Below are 20,895 nucleotides of genomic sequence, written 5' to 3'. Positions count from 1 at the left end.
TGGTGCTGAGCGCTAATATCAGAGGAAAAATCTTTGCCTACACTTTCACAGTCAACTCTCAAAGAGAAGCCAGCATTTCTCTATTCTCCGACCTTAGCGCCATGGTAGGAGAAAAGCTTCTGCTTAGTGGTTAAAGGCAGCAGCAGAGGCTTAGCGCTGTGAGTCTACAGCACTAAGATCAGAGATAAGCCCGTTTCCTATGGCTTGAAATGACAATTGATGCTAGACTCCAACTCCTGTCGTTCCTGACTATTGGGCAAACTGGCTGGAGCTGATGGGAGTTGCAGTCCAACTGAAGGAATGGGGTTTCCCAAACCCAAAACTGACTGTGCAGGCAGTTTGAAACGGGCACCAAAATCCCTATTTTTCCTTAGCTAAAATCCATTAACTTGAGCTCTGAGTCAATGTATAAACAAAAACTTGGTTGTTTGCTTTCGTAGATTTTCACGGGTATAGGAATGCAGGTTTTGGTGTCTTCGGGTGTCTTCCCGTGTAAGAGTTGGGGTGTCTAGGCGACGTTTCGACGAGGTCTCACTCGTCATCTTCAGGCTGGTGCTTTCGGCTTCTTGTTACTGGAACAGAGCAGGATCTCAGTGTTTGAGTTCCTATAAATACTGTTGAGGGGGTGTGGTGTATAGCCTCCAACGTTCTGGGCAGAGAGGAAGTTCCCAGGTTAGTGTGCCTTTTCTTCTTTTGTTCCTTAATTACTTGAGGGATATCTTGAGTGATTTCTTGAGTGATATTCTGAGTACCACTTAGGTGGGTCATTAAGTGTGGATTAGTTGCTAAAGCTTTCGTGTCTTGACCTCTTGAGCTTATGAAGAGTTTTTCTGAGAAGATGGCTGTACTGCACTTAGTTGTGCTCTGGCTTGGCTTCGTGTATAGGGGCGAGCTGTGGTTTTGTGCCCTGTGCCAGCCAGATCTGTGTCGGGATTGCAGGGGGGTGCAGCATCCGGAGGTGCCACTATGGTTTGGCTACTGGATGGTGTCTGTAATTTATCTGTGGAGAGGGTCTGGGTTTGGGTCTGGTGTGGTTGATTGGTGATGGTGTTCTGTGTGCCTCTGGTTCTGGTGTCGGTTTTTGTGGGAAGGGCTAATTTCCAGATGTCTGGCAGGCGGGACGTGTCGTCACGCTTGTTCATGTTGTGAGGGTGTTTCTCTATCTCGATGGCTTCCATGATTATTCTCTTGTGGTGATGTTCCATGTTAAAGAGCAATTTGGAATCTGCAAAATTAATTTCGTGTCCTGTTTCTTTCATGTGTTGGAAAAGAGAGGAAGTTTTTCAGAGCCCTCTCCTTTATCAGGTCATGACGGCAAGGATGACCTTGGCTGTTTCAGTGGAGTAGGGATGACATGTCTAGGTCTTATCTTACGTCCTGATGCACAGACCTAGTCCGGGAACAGCGGCAGAGTGTGTTCTTGGAGTTGGTGACCTCTTGCTCCAAGATAAGAGTAGGAACAGGAATACCCTTTTATGGTCAGAAGTACAGGAAGGAATACCCTTTTATGGTTAAGAATACCGGAGCAGGAACATATGTGATGTCAACCTGCGTGTATAGGCTGACGTGGTTGGATTCCTGGGGAAGGAGGGAGAGGGTGCCTGGAGGATATATATACTGCATTAAATTTCTCTTTCTTTGGACTTGCTGTGGACTGACCACGCAAGTGCCTTTCTGCTGTTCCGGAGAGCAGAAATAAAGAACTCTTTCTCTGAACCAACCCTCGGTGTCATTTGAGTTCCTTCCTCCTGTCCGGGAGCAACGGAGACCCAATCGGTGAACTCCAATAAGGCTACACAACAGTATCTGGAGGCTGCACCACAAGGGAAAAAACCATTTTGGGGCTGCAATCCAGTCTGCACTTACTGAAGAGTAAACTCTGCTGAACGCAACAGGACTAACTTCAGAGTTTGTGCACCTAGAATTTCATCACTGGACTACCGTATTTTTCACCCTATAACACGCACCCGACCATAACACGCACGTAGTTTTTAGAGGAGGAAAATCTGTAGGCATGCCATCCGTAGGCATTTCCTCCATAACACGCACAGACATTTCCCCTTACTTTCTAGGAGGAAAAAAGTGAGTGTTATGGTGCAAAAAATACGGTAATTATTTTTCTCCCACCTAGAAAACATTCCCTATCGCAGCAGAGTCAACGTGGCTGAAAAGATATAGAAATAAATTCAAAAGGACACAGAAGAATGGAAAGACCCATATTTTGCAAAGATACATCAATACCAGCGAATCCTTGTTAGCTTCGGCAACCTGCGGTTCTTATGATCATTTGACCAAAAAGAACTGCAGTTTCACCTTGGAAAGGACAGGCTCCCTCCTAGTCTCCGAGATAAATTTGGAAATAGAAAGAGGCCGCGTACTCTCATTATAAAGCCTGCACATTTCTGAAACCTATGACGTGGCAGAGCCCCCAACCCAAGTGCTTTGCTTGTCGGCAGACCCATTGTTGAAGCTTTTTAAAACTGGATTAAGATTTTGTTGATTAATTGCACCCAGCAAAGCTTGTTGCCGGATTTAATAGCATTTCATGGAAGATGAGGGAACCCGCAAAAAAAGAGAAAAGCCCTCTTCCTTTTCTTCCACTGCTCTGACAGCATTTATCTATTATGTATTTACTGCCGTTACGTGAGATACGATTCAAACAGCAACCGCGGTTCATCGTCTGCCCTCCAGCAAAGAGGGAATAGCAAAAGTCCCAGCAACGAGCTCTCCTATCACCAAAAGGCCTCGCTGCATTCCATCCATTTGATGACATGGCACCGTCAAAGTGGTGGTATAGTGCAATGGTTAGAGTGCCAGACCCTCCTTACCCGTCACCAGAACACAGGGATTATCTCCATCAGTTCTGCTGTGACAGATCAGCACCTTCAGGCCTTCCCTCCCTCAGCTGTCACCTGAGGGGAGCCATTCTAGCAAACTCCCTCAGCGGGAGAGATGGGGAAAGCAGGGCTCACCCCGTCATCTTTGCCAAAAGCTCAGCTCCGTCAGGCACCTCCTACCCCTGAACTGAGCCAGCTGGTCATTATAAGAACCATGTCAGAATTGGTTTGGGTTTTTCCTCTTCCCTCCCTGTACCTTTTTCCTTGTGTGTCATTCAAGGAATCCTGGTTTCTTTTTCTTGGGATGCTCTGGGTTCTCCTCCCCATCGTATCAGCGCATCAGTGCATAGACCGTTATCAGATCCATGCATTGCACTGTGTCCTCCAGCAATAGGAAGCCGCTGCCCCCATGAAAGACACACACCTTTGCCTCTGGCCTCACCCACAATTAGCATTCAGCTCCAGGGAGTGAGGGTGTTGAGCTTTAAAGGTTCACCCCACCCTAGTTTAAACCCACCACATTTGCCCCTGTTGGGTGAAAGGGCAACCAACCAGTTGATTTCAAATTAAAGGAGGCATTTCTGGTCTCTTGCATGCAACTGCATGGGAGCACACAATCTCAAGACTCGTGCACAAAATGATAGATTAAGGTTCAGTATTCCATCCGAATGCTCTGGAGAGAAAATGCATTTGTTCTTTAAAGAACTGCAGGTACTGTGAAGGCAGAGCCAGCAGAGAAGGCATCAGGAACCAACTTTAGCGCTGAAGATTTTAGGAGGGGAGATAGAGACTTCAGCCGAGTGAGTGTCTTGTGCCACTACTGCATAAAGCTGGGAATTACAAGTTGCTCCAAAACAAAACAAAACAAAAAGAGCTTTGGAAAGAGACCACCGCGTAGAAACGGAAGAGCTATTTTCATTTTACCTGGAGATACCCTGCTTCTTGGGAGAAAAGCAATGACAAGCCTAGACAGCATCTTAAAAAGCAGAAACATCACCTTGCCGACAAAGGTGTGTATAGTTAAAGCTATGGTTTTCCCAGTACAGTGGGACCTCGGGTTAAGTTCCGGAGGTCCGTACTTAACCTGAAACTGTTCTTAACCTGAAGCACCACTTTAGCTAATGGGGCCTCCTGCTGCTGGCGCACCGCCGTACCCCAATTTCTGTTCTCATCCTGAAGCAAAGTTCTTAACCTGAAGCACTATTTCTGGGTTAGCAGAGTCTGTAACCTGAAGCGTATGTAACCCGAGGTACCACTGTAGTGATGTATGGAAGTGAGAGCTAGACCATAAAGAAGGCTGATCGCTGAAGAATTGATGCTTTTGAATTCTGGTGCTGGAGGAGACTCTTGAGAGTCCCATGGACTGCAAGAAGATCAAACCTCTCCATTCTGAAGGAAATCAGCCCTGAGTGCTCACTGGAAGGACAGATCCTGAAGCTGAGGCTCCAATACCTTGGCCACCTTATGAGAAGAGAAGACTCCCTGGAAAAGACCCTGATGTTGGGAAAGATGGAGGGCACAAGGAGAAGGGGACGACAGAGGACGAGATGGTTGGATAGTGTTCTCGAAGCTACCAGCATGAGTTTGACCAAACTGCGGGAGGCAGTGGGAGACAGGAGTGCCTGGCTTGCTCTGGTCCATGGGGTCACGAAGAGTTGGACACGACTAAACCACAACAACCCTGCCAGGCTGAGTTAAAAGTGCTCCAGTTACATATACTTGAGAAAGAAAAGAAGGCTTTTGCAACACAAATAAGCTGAAGCTGGAGAACGACCTTTGCCAATCTGGGGGTCCTCTGGGCATTTTGGATGAAAACACACATGAGCCCCAGGAACTCAGGATTAACAGTAGGATAACTTCCTGCACAGGGACGCGGGTGGCGCTGTGGGTTAAACCACAGAGCCTAGGGCTTGCCGATCAGAATGTCAGCGGTTCGAATCCCCGTGACGGGGTGAGCTCCCGTTGCTTGGTCCCAGCTCCTGCCAACCTAGCAGTTCGAAAGCACGTCAAAGTGCTTTCTCTGGCAGGAAGGTAAACGGTGTTTCCGTGTGCTGCTCTGGTTCGCCAGAAGCAGCTTAGTCATGCTGGCCATATGACCTGGAAGCTGTACGCCGGCTCCCTCAGCCAATAAAGCGAGATGAGCACTGCAACCCCAGAGTCGGTCACGACTGGACCTAATGGTCAGGGGTCCCTTTACCTTTTTAACTTCCTGAACATTGTCTAAATGCTGTTGAGCAACGATGACCCATGTTGCCTCTCTCTTTAGCCAGAATTATATAACCTTGGCGCAGAGTTGAAAATAAGGACACACACACAATATTCTTGAGGGAGATGAATTCTTGGTCATTCTCCTACAGGAAAGTTGCTGCACTTGATTACATTTCCTATCATGAGTTGGACGCAAATGTTGGGTTGAATTCAACGGTATCCTTCTCCTGACGGAAGGTTTCTTATTAGCACAGGGTAAGGAATCTCAAACCCAGAGGGCAGAATGAGGCCAATCCTCCCTCTCTCTGTAGTCAGCCCTCAAGAATTTCTCTAGACAGGCGTGGTATGAAAAGGTATCACTTTTGGCAGTTTCAGGGGAGTTGACCCAGAAAGTGCAATTATTTAGGGTGGCGATAAAACCCCCCGCAGATTTTAAATTTTTTTGGCCTGATTTCATTGATTATACAACAAAACTGAAATATCTCAATGAAATACCATCCCGGTTTACATTTTTATGTGGGTCTGGATACATTTGGTGGGTTCAATGAGTTACAATTTATTAGGCATTTTCGTGATGCATCACAGATAACAATCGTCTTTTTATTTTGTATCAAATTTAAATGTGCAGTTATGATTAATTCCACTCACAGCTGTCAGAGTTCCCTTTGTAGAAGGATTGACTGCTAAACCGCTTGTGAAGATTGTAGCACTGCAAGGGGAATAACTCTCAGCACCCTTAACACACTACAGTTGCCAGGATTATTGCAGGATGGCATGAGCGTTTAAAGTGGTACAACACAGCTTTAAATGTACAGTGCAGATAGGACTTGGGCCTTTTTTGAAACGGTAAGATTCCACTGTCTTGAATTTTTGCATTTTTATTTTCATTGAATTTTGTATTTGTGTGTTAACTTCTGTGAGCCAGCTTGGGGACTTTCTTGCTGAAATAAACTCTTAACGATTAAGGATCACTTGCATTATTGGGATTGCAAACCTGACACAGCTCCAGGTTTGAGAATAAAGATTTCAGGTGACCTTGGTGCTATGTTTTAAATTGCTTCCCTATTGACTGATACATAAGTTATTTAGTAGGTAAAGGACCCCTGGACGGTTAAGTCCAGTCTAAAGCGACTATGGGGTTGTGGCGCAGGAGCAGTCACCATTAGGAAAAAGAGGTTGGAATAGGCCAACGGAGACGCGGACTGTCCCTGGATCAAGTGACTTTTGTTCTTTTAAGTTCTCACAGTTCTTAACCTAGCTCAAGGCTGCCATCTGAAGTAGCCAGTTTTTTTAACTGAGAATCAATCACAGTCAGTCCATCAGTTGAAAAAGAAGACTTTAGAGCCGTCTTACCCAAAAATGGCAGCTAGGCGTTCCGTTTTGGCAACTGTAACCTTGGTTTAAGGAGCCATTTGTCGCCCGGCTTATACATCTGAGTTTCTAACATTGGCTGCGACCAGCTCCCCTCCCTGCTGTCTCCCAGAACCAAAAGAGGCATGAAAAGGGCAGGGGAGAGGCTTCATGCAGGCGCAGTCTCATATTGCTTGGGCAAACCCTGGAAAGGGGGGGACTTAGGCAGGGACTTTTCAGTCTCGGCAACTGATGCATGGGGCAAGACCCAGCAGAGATGAGCTGCTTTTCTCAACATGTTTTTTGCTAGTAAAGAGCTGGCCGGCTCACTCTTTGACAGTGTGCGTAAAACTGCCTAGGCCACACGCACCACAGCTCTGTGGCATCTGAAAAGCAGGGCAGCGGCAGCCCTCAAGCCTAAACGGTTAGTCACCGCTGCTTTTAATCGGAGACGCAAGGAGATGAGATGAGGACCTTCCACGTGTCCCCTCCCCAATTTCCTTCGACAAAGACTTCCAGAGCAGAGGTGGCCGGACACAGCGAAGGATGAGGTCCATACAGGGTAGGGGGCTATGAAATTAAGGGCACACGGGTGAGTGTGTCATTTAATCCTGTCATATATTTTTTAAGGTTTTAGCAAAGGATTCCTCCCCTCCCCAAACACGCCCCTTGCTTGCCGTCCACCCAGCCTGCACAGATGTATCGCCAGCCACATGCATTATGCAGGAGCGAAGAACGATCTGCAATTCCAATGAGTTGCGTTTTCCATCACTGGCCTTCGGCACCGAGCGGCGTTCCTGAAGAATGGAGCGAAAATCAAACGCACGGCGGGGAGGGGCGGCTTTGAGAGGAGCAGCATGGCAGACTGTGCGGGCCCCTCACCCCCAAGATACACGTCACTGCGCTTTGCAAAGATTCCTGCCCCCCAAAACTGCTGACAAAACAACCGTAAAGGGCACCCCCCCCAAATCTACACGGAGGGTTCGCGTCTATCTTGATCATGCAGCTAGACGATTTGTGTGGCAGGCAGGTCTCCCAACGGAGAACAGCTGGCTCTGTGCGCCTAGTGCTAAGGGGAGACGCTTTCTATCATGTCATCAGGAACAATCCATCAACTCTCAAGTGCCTCATTAAAGGCCTTTGGAGTCGCATGATTCTCCCCAACGGTCAAACTGCTAAAGACGGAATCAAAGAGTGACAGATAACGCAGGCAAGATGTCTCCCCTAAGGCCACCAATATGGATGTTTTTAAAGCCTCGTCAGCAGGATTCTAATTTCCGTTCAACATAACCTGGGTGGCAAGCATACCTCCCTTGGGTCTCATCCCCAGCTGGAGGCAAGGTAGAGTTATCCACAGCTCCCCACAATCATCTCTGGTTCCACTTTGAAGCCTCCCTGAGAATCAAACGTGGCACTATTATTATTATTATTATTTCTTTATATACTGCTTGATGCCAAAATAGCATTCTGAGCCATGCACGTGTATGAAAAGCCAATTATACAAACAATAAAATATAATAATAAAAAAAAATTCCTTCCAGTAGCACCTTAAAGACCAACTAAGTTAGTTCTTGGTATGAGCTTTCGTGTGCATGCACACTTCTTCAGATACACAGTGTATCTGAAGAAGTGTGCATGCACACGAAAGCTCATACCAAGAACTAACTTAGTTGGTCTTTAAGGTGCTACTGGAAGGAATTTTTTTTTTTTTTTTTTTACTATGGCAGACCAACACGGCTACCTATCTACTAATAAAATATAAATTCAGGTTGTAAGCCAGGGGTCGGCAAACTACGGTCCGTGGGCCAGATCTGGCCCAATTGCCCTCAGGATCCAGCCAGCGGACGTTCCATGGAACAGCGATTCTGTTTGTTAATGTTATTTTTTTTGGCACCTTTTTTGGCACCATTTCCCCCCCACACACACACCTCCTCCCACACACACGCAGTCCAGCCCGCCGCAAGGTCTGGGGGACGGTGAACGGGCCCCCTTCAAAAAAAAGTTTGCTAACCCCTGTTGTAAGCTCTTCGGGACAGAGACCTACACATTTTCGTTGCTTGCATTTATTTGTAGAAGCGCTGTGTACAGCGATGGAAACAGTGTGGTGTAGTGGTTAGAGTGTCAGACTAGGACCTGGAAGAGCAGGGTTCAAAACCCCCACATGGCCGTGAAACTCACTTGGTGAATCTTGAGCCAGCCACTGCCTCTCAGTCTACCCTACCTCACAGGGTTGTTGCGGGGGTTAAATGAGATGGGTGAGGTTACCTGAGTTACTTGGAGGAAAAGGGTGGGATATAAACACAATAAACAAACGAACTGCAAATAATACGAATTACGCCACACAATTGCAGGACTTAGTATCAAAGTCCAGAATCTACTACCCTGAATAACTTGAACCCAGGGCTTTGAAGTTTATAGATCTTACGGATACAGAGACTATACAAAGAACAAAATATCACATACGGGCAACACCTGGTCACATTTTCGAAGCTACGGGAAGACCCATCGGGATTCCCAGTAGCCCAAGGATATAATTTTGGTGTTCAGTGAAGTTGGTTGTTCCAACACAAGCACAACACAGTATGTAAAAGATGCAGATCTTTGCAAAATTGATCAGCTTGCATAATTCATTAGCATCACGAAATCTGGAAGAATTTGGGTTCTTTCTGAAGCACGTGCACAGCCCTTTGTTTCCACCACGGTCCCAAGATAGACATTATTGTGGTCATCTGCAGCAAAGGAGTCTCTGTGTGAACATCTGCTTGCATATAGTTTTTGTGCACACCCAATTGTGCCAAGATGCCCGTAACATGTAGAAGGGTACCTAGATTATTAGACATGGGGGAAATGCGGCAGCTGTTCCAAAGAACTGCAAAATTTCTACTGGCTAAAAATACAACTAAAAACCAGGGGTTCCATTAAGCTTTTGATACTTCACTTGAAAGGGAATATGGTTCTCATTAGTGATGCTGGCAAAACATGCGGGACTCAGGCCCAGGAACAAATTTAAGGGTTTTGGGTAATGGTCGCCACATAGTGAAGACAAACATTATAAGGTCCTCAGTTCTTCTCTGCCTCAGATTAAAAATCAGAGATGGAGAAGGCTGCCCAATTTATCTCAACCCATCCAACCAACCTCAGAATGGTTGGTTGGTGTTAGAAACTCATATATGAGGAAAAAGAAGGCACCTTTTAACATATGTGGTGGACTTGTAAAGCAGGAAAAGAATTCTGGGAGATGATCTACAATGAACTGAAAAAAAATGTTTAAGTAACTTTTTCTTTTAAAAAAACAAACTCAAAGCTTTTCTTCTAGGAATTCTAGGTGCCGAAATACCAACAGATGAGAAAAGACTATTTATGTATGCAACCATGGCTGCTCGGATGTTACTAGCCCAGAGATGGAAAGAAGACAGAGTCTCTACCACACAAGAAGGGCAGATTAAGTTGATGAACTATGGCAAAATGGCAAAAATGACCAGAAGAATCAGAAATCAGGAAGACCAAAACGTTAATAAGGAATGGGGAAAATATATCATTTACCTTAAAAACCATTGTTAAACAATTAAAATTATTAGTAGGGTTGAAATAATACTTGTAGTTTAATGTTGAACTATGGTTGTAATGGAAATGTAACAGATTTAATAAAGAAGATGCAAGACGAAAAGGTTAACTAAGGACCCACAAAGAGGAGAGGGGAATTCAAGGGGAATCTACAGAATTCTCTTTTTATTTTGGTTGTTTGACAATTGTTTGTAAATTTCAGAATCCAGCCCAGGCAAGATAAATCTTGCTGATCCCTGCTCTATCTGTCTCCTTCCCTTCTGCTGAGTGGCACACCCAGAATCCTGATTCTTATGGCTAGGGCTGGGCGATGTATCAATACATCCAAAATTGGTCTGAAGTTCATGTTGTGGAAACAGTTTCATAATACAATGTGGTACCTCGGTTCTCAAACGCCTTGGTGCTTGAACAACTTGGAATCCAAATACTGCAAACCCAGAAGGAAGTGTTCTGGTTTGAAAACTTTTTTCAGAAGCCGAACATGCTCCGTTTTGAGTGTTATGCTTCCGTTTTGAGTGTTACACTGAAGTCTGTCCGTTTTTGCTGTTTATTTTGCATTTCTGCTTTTGAGGCTTTTTTGTTTTGTTTCTGTGACTGTGTGGAACCCAGTTCTGCTACTGATTGATTGATTGATTGTGTGACTGCAGTGCATTGCTTATTGCTTTCATTTTATAGATCAACGGTCTCGTTAGATAGTAAAATTCATGTTAAATTGCTGTTTTAGGGGTTGTTTTTAAAAGTCTGGAACGGATTAATCCGTTTTGCATTGCTTTCTATGGGGAAAGCATGCCTTGGTTTTGGAACGCTTTGGTTTTGGAACGGACTTCCGGAACGGATTAGTTTGAGAACCAAGGTACCACTGTATTCAATGTGGCGATACCTTGCGAATCACGATGAGTGCGCATGGGTGCCAGAGGAGAGCTGGGGAGTCGAGAAGCAGGCAGGGAGGGGTGTCTCTGGGAGTTGGCAACCCCACACCCTGGCCCTAGGAATGCTTATTCAGAAGCAAGCCTCGCTGAGTTGTTCCACAATAAGCCTGCTTCTGTTCTGCCTTCGCTTTCACATCATGCCCCAAAGCCCAATCGTAGCCGCAGGGATTCCCGGAACCATTTCCCCCGGATTAGGCAGCTAAATCACAAATTAGGGAGCTCCCTCACACAAGCCCAAATCAAATCTCGCCAGCTGTCAGGGAAGTTTAATAACACAAGGGGCGAGAGAAAGCAGCCTTTAAAATTGGCCCGGGGGGAGATTTTTTGACAGCTAGTCTTTTGAGGGCACTGAGGAATGAGTGAATCACCGCAGAAGAGGACTGCAAGGGTTGAAATGGCAAGCCTGGAGTGCAAAGGAATCAGGGCGCACACCTCTGTTCACAGATATCCGGGCTTCTCAAATGACAAGAGGAGTGAAGCTTAGGCTAGGGATGAATGTGCCGATTTCACCCCGAAAGGCAATGAAGAATGGGCAGGAGAGAGAGAGGAACAGACTTGTGTTTTTTTCGCAGAAATTTTTCCACCACTATAAATACCCGATCAGCAAACTTTTTCTGCAGGGGGGCGGTCCACTGTCCCTCAGACCTTGTGGGGGGCCGAACTATACAGTGGTACCTCAGGTTAAGTACTTAATTTGTTCCGGAGGTCCGTTCTTAGCCTGAAACCGTTCTTAACCTGAAACACCACTTTAGCTAATGGGGCCTCCTGCTGCTGCCACGCCGCGGGAGCACGATTTCTGTTCTCATCCTGAAGCAAAGTTCTTAACCTGAAGCACTATTTCTGGGTTAGCGGAGTCTGGAACCTGAAGCGTATGTAACCTGAAGCGTATGTAACCTGAGGTACCACTGTATTTGGAAGGGGGGAAATTAACGAATTCCTATGCCCCACAAATAACCGAGATGCATTTTAAATAAAAGAACACATTCTACTCATGTAAAAACACCAGGAAATAACCCAGAGATGCATTTTAAATAAAAGGACACATTCGACTCATGTAAAAACACACTGATTCCCGGACCGTCCGCGGGCTGGATTTAGAAGGCGATGGGGCTGGATCCGGCCCACGGACCTTAGTTTGACTACCCATGCTATAAACACACAGCTTAAAAGCGTTTAATTAATAGCTCAATGAATAAATGGATATAGTACAAGATAAACCATTTTTTTCAGGCAGCTACTCCCCAGAAGCACATATACTGTATTTATGCACCATCAATTTAATGTGTTGATAGTTCTCAGGGTCTTATTTCCACCCCCGCCCCTTGAAATCTAAATAATGTAAGCAGAGTGGCACGCTGTCGAGTTGCCATGTCTCAAAACATTTCTACAAGTGTCCCGAGGAAATTAATCCCCAAGTAGAGATTTGCATTTGTTTGAATAGAAAGTGCACAGTGTGGTATATAAAAGTTATTTACCTTTCCCTTTAGTTCAAAAGCTCTTAAGCAACGGGTCAAAATTCTGACAGCTATACAGCACATAAAACCAAAATAGTACATTTTTTCCCCATTAACTAAATTGTAGTCAAACGCACATGCTAAAAATTGGGTCCAATTCAATTTACAGAGCAGCAAAATACCCTCCCGATTCAAAAGTTTACACAAAGTCCACATGTTTCAGATGTCATGACAAGAAGATGACACATGCAAGACTAATTGTCTCTCAAAGCCACAAACGTAGCCATCTATCCCCTAAGTTGCTTATCAGTTTTAAGATTTACCAGCCTTTTCTCAATTTTTGAGGGTTTTTCTTTGAAGAAAATCATGGCTGTGTTGGACAGGAAGTTTTAAATTAGGGCAGCAGACGCTATGAGGAAAGGTGGATATATTATCCAGAACTATTTTAAGAGCAGACTATCAAGTTGCTGTACAAATAAATACACAGTCCAAAGCCAGGCCCTTGAATATTACAGCTGCCTGCTTTGGGGGAGACTAGAAAATAGCACATTAGCCCCCCCCCCCAAAAAAGGTGAGAAGAAAGCAATAAGGTGTGAAATCAAAACAAGTAATTCTAATACGTAGGTATTCCTCAGTTTGATAGCTGGGGTTCATCTGACTTTCCCATGAGACCAGACCAAGGGAGATATTTTAGTAGCACCTGAAAAATCTGGGTCTCACCTACGTAGAAGCTCAGCATGTGGGAATGCTAAGAGAGACCGCAGAATGAGCCTGAAAATTAAATTGGTGAAAAGAAAAGGGGACAGAAAAAAGAAGAAGGCTTTTAAAGAGCCATCCTTGGAAATTTAAGGAGTCTTCCACAGCATGAATGCGGCAGCTAGACAGGTGACGGGGAGCAGCCGCCGAGCCCATATAACACCGGTCTTCAAAGACCTACACTGGCTCCCAGTAAGTTTCCAAGCACAATTCAAAGTGTTGGTGCTGACCTTGAAAGCCCTAAATGGCCTCGGTCCAGGATACCTGAAGGAGCATTTTACCTCCATCGTTCTGTCCAGACACTGAGGTCCAGCACTGAGGGCCTTCTGGCGGTTCCCTCACTGCGAGAAGTGAGATTACAGGGAACCAGGCAGAGGGCCTTCTTGGTGGTGGCGCCCGCCCTGTGAAACGCCCTCCCATAAGATGTCAAGCATCAGGACACTTGTAGAAATGTTTTGAGACATGACAACTCGACAGCGTGCCACTTTGCTTGCATTATTTAGATTTCAAGGGGCGGTGGTGGAAAGAAGACTCTGAGAACTATCAACACATTAAATTGATAGTGCATAAATACAGTATATGTGCTTCTGGGGAGTAGTTGCCTTAAAAAATGGTTTATCCTGTACTATATCCATTTATTCATTGTGCTATTAATTAAACACTTTTAAGCTGTGCGTTTGTAGCATGGGTAGGCAAACTAAGTCCTGGGAGCTGAATCTGGCCCCATTGCCTTCTAAATCCGGCCCACAGACGGTCCGGGAATCAGCGTGTTTTTACATGAGTCGAATGTATTCTTTTATTTAAAATGCATCTCTGTGTTATTTCCTGGTGGTTTTACATGAGTAGAATGTGTGCTTTTATTTAAAATGCATCTCTGGGTTATTTGTGGGGCATAGGAATTGATCCAAATATTTTTTTCCAAAATATAGTCGTCCCCCCCCCAAGGTCTGAGGGACAGTGGACCGGCCCATTGCTGAAAAAGTTTGCTGACCCCTGCTTTAGGAAGAACTTTCTGATGGTTCAACAGTGGAACGGTCTCCCTCGATTTAATACGATTCTATTAAATGTAAGGGCCTTTCCACACTTACAGAGGTGTCCCTCTAACTCGGCAATTCTATGTAAGAGTTGGTTTCGAAATGGTCAAAACTATCGACAATTTTATATTCATTGCTTTTGTAAACTGCTTTGAGGTACTGCTTTTACAACCAAGCGGTATATGAATTGTATATAATAAATACACACAAAAACACACCATTTTTCATTCCTGAACACCCTGGCCTGGCGGAAGAGTCCTGTATGAATCCGCAACTAGCACGTTGCATTTTTAAACACACAGACACAAACACTGTTCCCCTCGCTTGGCTTGTTCTGCTGCACCAAGAAAAGCTCGCTAAGACTTTTGAGTTAATTTTTCCCCCTTCTATACATTGTGTGCCTATTCGACACAGATATGACATGAAGCCTCTTACAAAATTGTTCCAGTGCAGATTTATCCCGCCAACTACGGTCGCTAAAGGAAATCTCCGGTGTGTGAACACAATTGGATGGGATAAAAAATGCAGTGCTCGACAGATTCTCTAAGCAAGACCCCCACCTGCCAGACCCCCCACCCCCACGCTGCCTTGCCCCTGGCAATCCCTTAGGGCACATTTGCCTCTCCCAATATAGATTTCTGGAATGGGGTTATGCAAAACAGCTCCTTCTTCACTCTTAATTAATACATAATTCACGTGCCCCTATCTCTGAAGGCCACCGGGGAAGATGACATCAATCAGAGATAAGTCGTTTGCAATTTAAAGATAATCTTTGGGGTAAAGCCGCATGCTGTTGGTGAACTATCCTGGGGGAAACAGTCTACACTAAGGTGGGGGGTGCCAATTTTTTTTCCTCCCCAAGTGGAAAGGAGCTGGAAGGGGGTGTATTTCATGTCAGGAGCTCGTCCTACACTCGAGTAGGACCCTGGCAGAGACACATGCCCAACTGGCATGTTCTCTCCCTCCTGGTCGATCGTTCGGAGCCAGCACACTTAGGAATCCACAGAGTTTGCGCATCTTGAATAACAGACCTCAGCAACTCAGCATTTTGGCTAATCTACTTTATTTACATATAAACACACACGGAGCACTGCAACATGGCTCCCTTTCTCTCTAGCATCAGACAGCAAAGAGAAAAAGAACAAAGGACAATAGTCCCACTTCATGAAACACAGTAACACAAACATTCTGTCTCTTTATTTGTTATAATTGTGATGAAAACCCCAAATTAACAATCTCAGAAAATTAGAATATTGTGAGAAGGTGCAGTAGCTATTCAATCCATAACACCTGCAATGGGTTCCTGAGCCTTGAAATGGTCTCTCAGTCTGGTTCAGTAGGAAGCACAATCATGGGGAAGGCTGCTGACCTAGCAGTTGATCAGTTGAATTACTGAAATAAATGAACTTTTCCAAGATATTCTAATTTTTCGAGTTTCACCTGTATCAAACCTGGAAAAGAGGAGACTAAGAGGAGATAAGATAGCCATATTCAACTATCTCAAGGGCTATCACATGGAATAGGGAGCATGCTTGTTTTCTCCTTCTCTGGAAGGTAGGACTCGAACACATGGCTTCAAGTTACAAGAAAGGAGATTCCGACTGAACATTCGAAAAAACTTTCTGACAATAAGAGCCGTTCAGCAGTGGAACAGACTCTTACAAGACCTGGTGGACTCTCCTTCTTTGGAAGCTTTTCAGCAGAGGTTGGATGGCCATCTATCCTGGATACTTTAGCTGAGATTCCTGCATTGCAGAGGGGTTGAACTAGATGACCCTCGGGGTCTCTGTTAGAATTCCTGCTCCACGATTGCAGTCATGGGATTGTTGTCTTTCACATGACGGTGCATGTTTTGACTCCACCGAGTGGGAAGTGACGGAGACAGGATGTTTGTGTTACTGTGTTCCGTGAAGTGGGACTATTGTCCTTTGTTCTTTTTCTCTTTGCTGTCTGATGCTAGAGAGAGAGGGAGCCATGTTGCAGTGCTCGGTGTGTGTTTATATGTAAATAAAGTAGATTAGCCAAAACGCTGAGTTGCTGAGGTTTGTTACGCATGGTGCGCAAACTCTGCAGATCCCTAAGTGTGCCGGTGTCGGTTGGCATCGGTCGCTGTGATATTCGGGCTGAAGAAAGCTTTTGAAGCTCCCGAACAATCTACCAGGAGGGAGAGAACATGCCAGTTGGACATGTGTCTCTGCCAGGGTCCTACTCGAGTGTAGGATTAACTCCTGACAGTCCCTTCCGACTCTTAAGATTCTACAGTGGTACCTCGGGTTACATATGCTTCAGGTTACAGATGCTTCAGCTTACGGACTACGCTAACCCAGAAATATTACCTCGGGTTAAGAAGTTTGCTTCAGGATGAGAACAAAAATTGCGTGGCGGCGGCACAGGAGCAGCGGGAGGCCCCATTAGCTAAAGTGGTGCTTCAGGTTAAGAACAGTTTCAGGTGAAGAACAGACCTCCAGAACGAATTAAGTTCTTAACCTGAGGTACCAATGTATATCAGTTATATTTTACCTGCACAATTGGAAGCACTATGATACCACCTTAACAGCCATCGCTTTCCCCCCCCCCCCAAAGAGTCCTGGAAACTGTAGTTTAAGGGTGTTGATAGTTGCTAGGGGACACCCAGTTCTTTCAGACAGCTACAACTCCCAGAATGGTTTCACAGCTAATACTTCTTCTGATTGGACCTGGTTTTTATTTTATTTTTATTGGGGGGGGGGGTGGAACGGAGTGGCTGGAATCCCGAAGAGCAGAACTTTCGGACTGCAAGCCATTTGTTGCTGGTTCTGCTTGCAATATTCTAGCACTGATGAAAGGAGACCCAGGAAAACAGAACAGCTTGCACATAAATAAAACAGCCTCCCTTTTGCTCTGATGCCTTTGGAGCGCTCCGAATGGAGAATCTTACTGTTCATAAAAAGAGGGGGAACTGAACCAGGAATAACATAAGCAGGTGCTTTGGAATTTTTAATAACCTTTTTTCAAAAAAAAAAAAAACCCGCTTCATGGAGATCAGCTTCTGCCAATCACAGCTGTTTCGTCGTGAAAGCCCCTCCTGCTGACTGAGGAGCTTAGGGCCCCTGTCCCAAATCAAATATTCAAACCCCCGCAGCCGAATATAATAATTAAGACACATAACTTACTGTCCTTGCAGAAACTTGAAACAGATGGCGTCTCGTGCCAAAAAGGATGGAAGGAAAATGAGCTGGGGCAGAAGAAAACAATTTATTATTATTGCCTAAGCTTTAGATCAAGGGACGCGGGTGGCGCTGTGGGTTCAACCACAGAGCCTAGGACTTGCCGATCAGAAGGTCGGCAGTTCGAATCCCCGCGACGGGGTGAGCTCCCGTTGCTCAGTTCCTGCTCCTGCCAACCTAGCAGTTCGAAAGCACGTCAAAGTGCAAGTAGATAAATAGGTACCGCTCCGGCGGGAAGGTAGATGGCGTTTCCATGTGCTGCTCTGGTTCGCCAGAAGCGGCTTCGTCATGCTCGCCACATGATCCGGAAGCTGTACGCCGGCTCCCTCGGCCGATAAAGCGAGATGAGCACCGCAACCCCAGAGTCTGTCATGACTGGACCTAATGGTCAGGGGTCCCTTTACCTTTACCTAAGCTTTAGATCAGCAGGTTAATCAACTAGAATGCCAAGTTGCTTTCCTTTTCGAAGCAGAAGCCAAGATGTCCAAGGGGAAGAAGGCCAAGGGGAAGAAGGTGGCTCCGGCCCCTGCTGTGGTCAAGAAACAGGAGGCCATGAAGGTTGTAAATCCTCTCTTTGAGAACAGGCCCAAGAATTTCGGCAGGACATTCAGCCCAAACGGGACCTGACTCGCTTTGTGAAATGGCCTCGTTATATCCGACTTCAACGCCAAAGAGCCAACCTCTACAAAAGGCTGAAGGTGCCTCCAGCAGTTAACCAGTTCACTCAAGCATTGGGCCATCAGACAGCTACTCAGCTTCTGAAATGGGCGCACAAATACAGGCCTGAGACGAAGCAGGAGAAGAAGCAGAGGCTGCTGGTCCGTGCAGAGCAAAAGGCTGCAGGGAAAGGTGACGTCTCTATCAGAGCAGGTGTCAACACCATTAGAAATGTATCCAGGGCAGCTGTCTACCAGCTCCATCTGGTACGTAGGCTGAGACGCTACTTGCCCGCGGACTGCCTTGCCAGAGTGGTGCATGCTCTAGTTATCTCCCGCTTTGACTACTGCAATGCTCTCTATGTGGGGCTACCTTTGAAGGTGACCCGGAAACTACAACTAATCCAGAATGCGGCAGCTAGACCGGTGACTGGGGGCGGCCGCCGAGACCACATAACACCGGTCTTGAAAGACCTACATTGGCTCCCAGTACGTTTCCAAGTACAATTCAAAGTGTTGGTGCTGAACTTGAAAGCCCTAAACGGCCTCGGTCCAGTATACCTGAAGCAGCGTCTCCACCCCATCGTTCTGCCCAGACGCTGAGGTCCAGCTCTGAGGGCCTTCTGGCGGTTCCCTCATTGCGAGAAGCAAAGCTACAGGGAACCAGGCAGAGGGCTTTCTCGGTAGCGGCACCCGCCCTGTGGAACGCCCTCCCATCAGATGTCAAAGAGATAAACAACTACCTGACATTCAGAAGACATCTTAAGGCAGCCCTGTTCAGGGAAGTTTTTAATGTGTGACATCTTAGTGTATTTTTGGTCTTTGTGGAAGCCGCCCAGAGTGGCTGGGGAAACCCAGCCAGATGGGTGGGGTACAAATAATAAATTATTATTATTATTACTATTACAACTCTGGTGGAGAACAAGAAGGCGCAGCTGGTGGTGATCGCACATGATGGAGACCCCGTTGAGCTGGTAGTTCTCCTGCCTGCCTTGTGCAGAAAAATGAGAGTGCCCTATTGCATCATCAAAGGCAAGACAAGGGCCGCCTTGTCCACCAAAAGACCTGTACCTGTGCTGCCTTCACTCAGGTTAATTCCGAGGACAAGGGAGCTCTAGCTAAACTCGTGGAAGCTGTCAAGACCAACTACAATGAGAGATACGACGAGATTCGTCGTCACTGGGGCGGCAATCTTCTGGGGCCGAAGTCAGTGGCCCGCATTGCTAAGCTTGAAAAAGCCAAGGCTAAAGAACTGGCCACTAAATTTGGATAGATGGGTCAGATTTGCCTCAAGAAGTTATTCCCATAAAAATAAAATACTGCAAAAAAAAAAAAAAATAGAATGGGTGACACCTGAGAGCAGTACATGCAAAAAGGATCTAGGAGTCTTGGTTGACCGCAATCTTGACATGAGCCAACAGTGTGACGCGGCAGCTAAAAAAGCCAATGCAATTCTGGGCTGCATCAATAGGAGTATAGCATCTAGATCAAGGGAAGTAATAGTGCCACTGTATTCTGCTCTGGTCAGACCTCACCTGGAGTACTGTGTCCAGTTCTGGGCACCACAATTCAAGAAGGACACTGACAAACTGGAACGTGTCCAGAGGAGGGCAACCAAAATGGTCAAAGGCCTGGAAACAATGCCTTATGAGGAACGGCTAAGGGAGCTGGGCATGTTTAGCCTGGAGAAGAGGAGGTTAAGGGGTGATATGATAGCCATGTTCAAAGATATAAAAGGATGTCACATAGAGGAGGGAGAAAGGTTGTTTTCTGCTGCTCCAGAGAAGCGGACACGGAGCAATGGATCCAAACTACAAGAAAGAAGATTCCACCTAAACATGAGGAAGAACTTCCTGACAGTAAGAGCTGTTTGACAGTGGAATTTGCTGCCAAGGAGTGTGGTGGAGTCTCCTACTTTGGAGGTCTTTAAGCAGAGGCTTGACAACCATATGTCAGGAGTGCTCTGATGGTGTTTCCTGCTTGGCAGGGGGTTGGACTCCATGGCCCTTGTGGTCTCTTCCAACTCTATGATTCTATGACTTGGAAGAGGCGCCAGATTCAAAAAGGCTGACCGTCGCTACAGTGGCTCTGTGTTGCATCTGGTACACTGAGATGCGTGGAGTCCGAAAACTGGCAACTTTTGAAGCCTGATACTGCATAAACATATATATGGAAATAACTATTCATTCATAACATGCTGCAGTCCTGGGTGAGTTGATTTGAGGGCAAGTCTTGCTGACGTCTGAGGCAAACACTACCGAGGAGGCCCTCTGCCTGGTTTCCTGTAACCTCACTTCTCGCAGCGAGGGAACTGCCAGAAGGCCCTCGGAGCTGGACCTCAGTGTCCGGGATGAATGATGGGGGTGGAGACGCTCCTTCAGATATACTGGACCGAGGCCTTTTAGGGCTTTCAAGGTCAGCACAAACACTTTGAATTGTGCTCGGAAACATACTGGGAGCCAATGTAGATCTCTCAGGTCCGGTGTTAGGTGGTCCTGGCGGCCACTCCCAGTCACCAGTCCAACTGCCGCATTCTGGATTAATTGCAGTTTCCGGGTCACCTTCAAAGGTAGCCCCACGTAGAGCGCCTGGCAGTAGTCCAAGAGGGAGATAACCAGAGCATGCACCACTCTGGAAAAGGCAGACTGTGGGCAGACAGGGTCTCATCCTGCGTACCAGATGGAGCTGGTAGACCATGGTGCGCCTCCATGGACAGCTGTGAGTCCAAAATGACTCCCAGGCTGCACACCTGGTCCTTCAGGGGCACAGTTACCCCTGTATGCCAGCTCCCTCGGCCAATAAAGTGAGATGAGTGCCGCAAACCCAGAGTCGGCCACGACTGGACCTAATGGTCAGGGGTCCCTTTACCTTATCAGCCACTTGCAACCAAGTGAAGATGGT

General features: G+C 46.2%; 1 protein-coding gene and 1 pseudogene across 3 annotated transcripts in view; one reads left to right on the top strand and one right to left on the bottom strand.

Annotated features, from left to right (window-relative positions):
• Positions 1-20,895, bottom strand: part of PAK1 (p21 (RAC1) activated kinase 1) — a 101,063-nt gene that overhangs the window by 64,976 nt on the left and 15,192 nt on the right. The window contains exon 2 of one of the 2 annotated variants that reach the window (XM_083499711.1): positions 17,285-17,346. The exons of the other annotated variant lie outside the window; for it this stretch is intronic. The gene's annotated coding sequence lies outside the window, so the exon portion shown is untranslated. The remainder of the gene's footprint in view (positions 1-17,284; positions 17,347-20,895) is intronic. 2 annotated transcript variants of the gene reach the window in all.
• LOC310705709 (large ribosomal subunit protein eL8-like) lies at positions 17,796-19,337 on the top strand (annotated as a pseudogene). The gene is made up of 2 exons: positions 17,796-18,228; positions 18,906-19,337. The product of its transcript is annotated as a large ribosomal subunit protein eL8-like (transcript).

Source organism: Podarcis liolepis (genome assembly GCF_965112155.1).
Source record: "Podarcis liolepis genome assembly, chromosome: 4".
Classification (NCBI taxonomy): Eukaryota; Metazoa; Chordata; class Lepidosauria; order Squamata; family Lacertidae; genus Podarcis; species Podarcis liolepis.
This window is presented reverse-complemented; position numbering and strand designations above follow the sequence as displayed.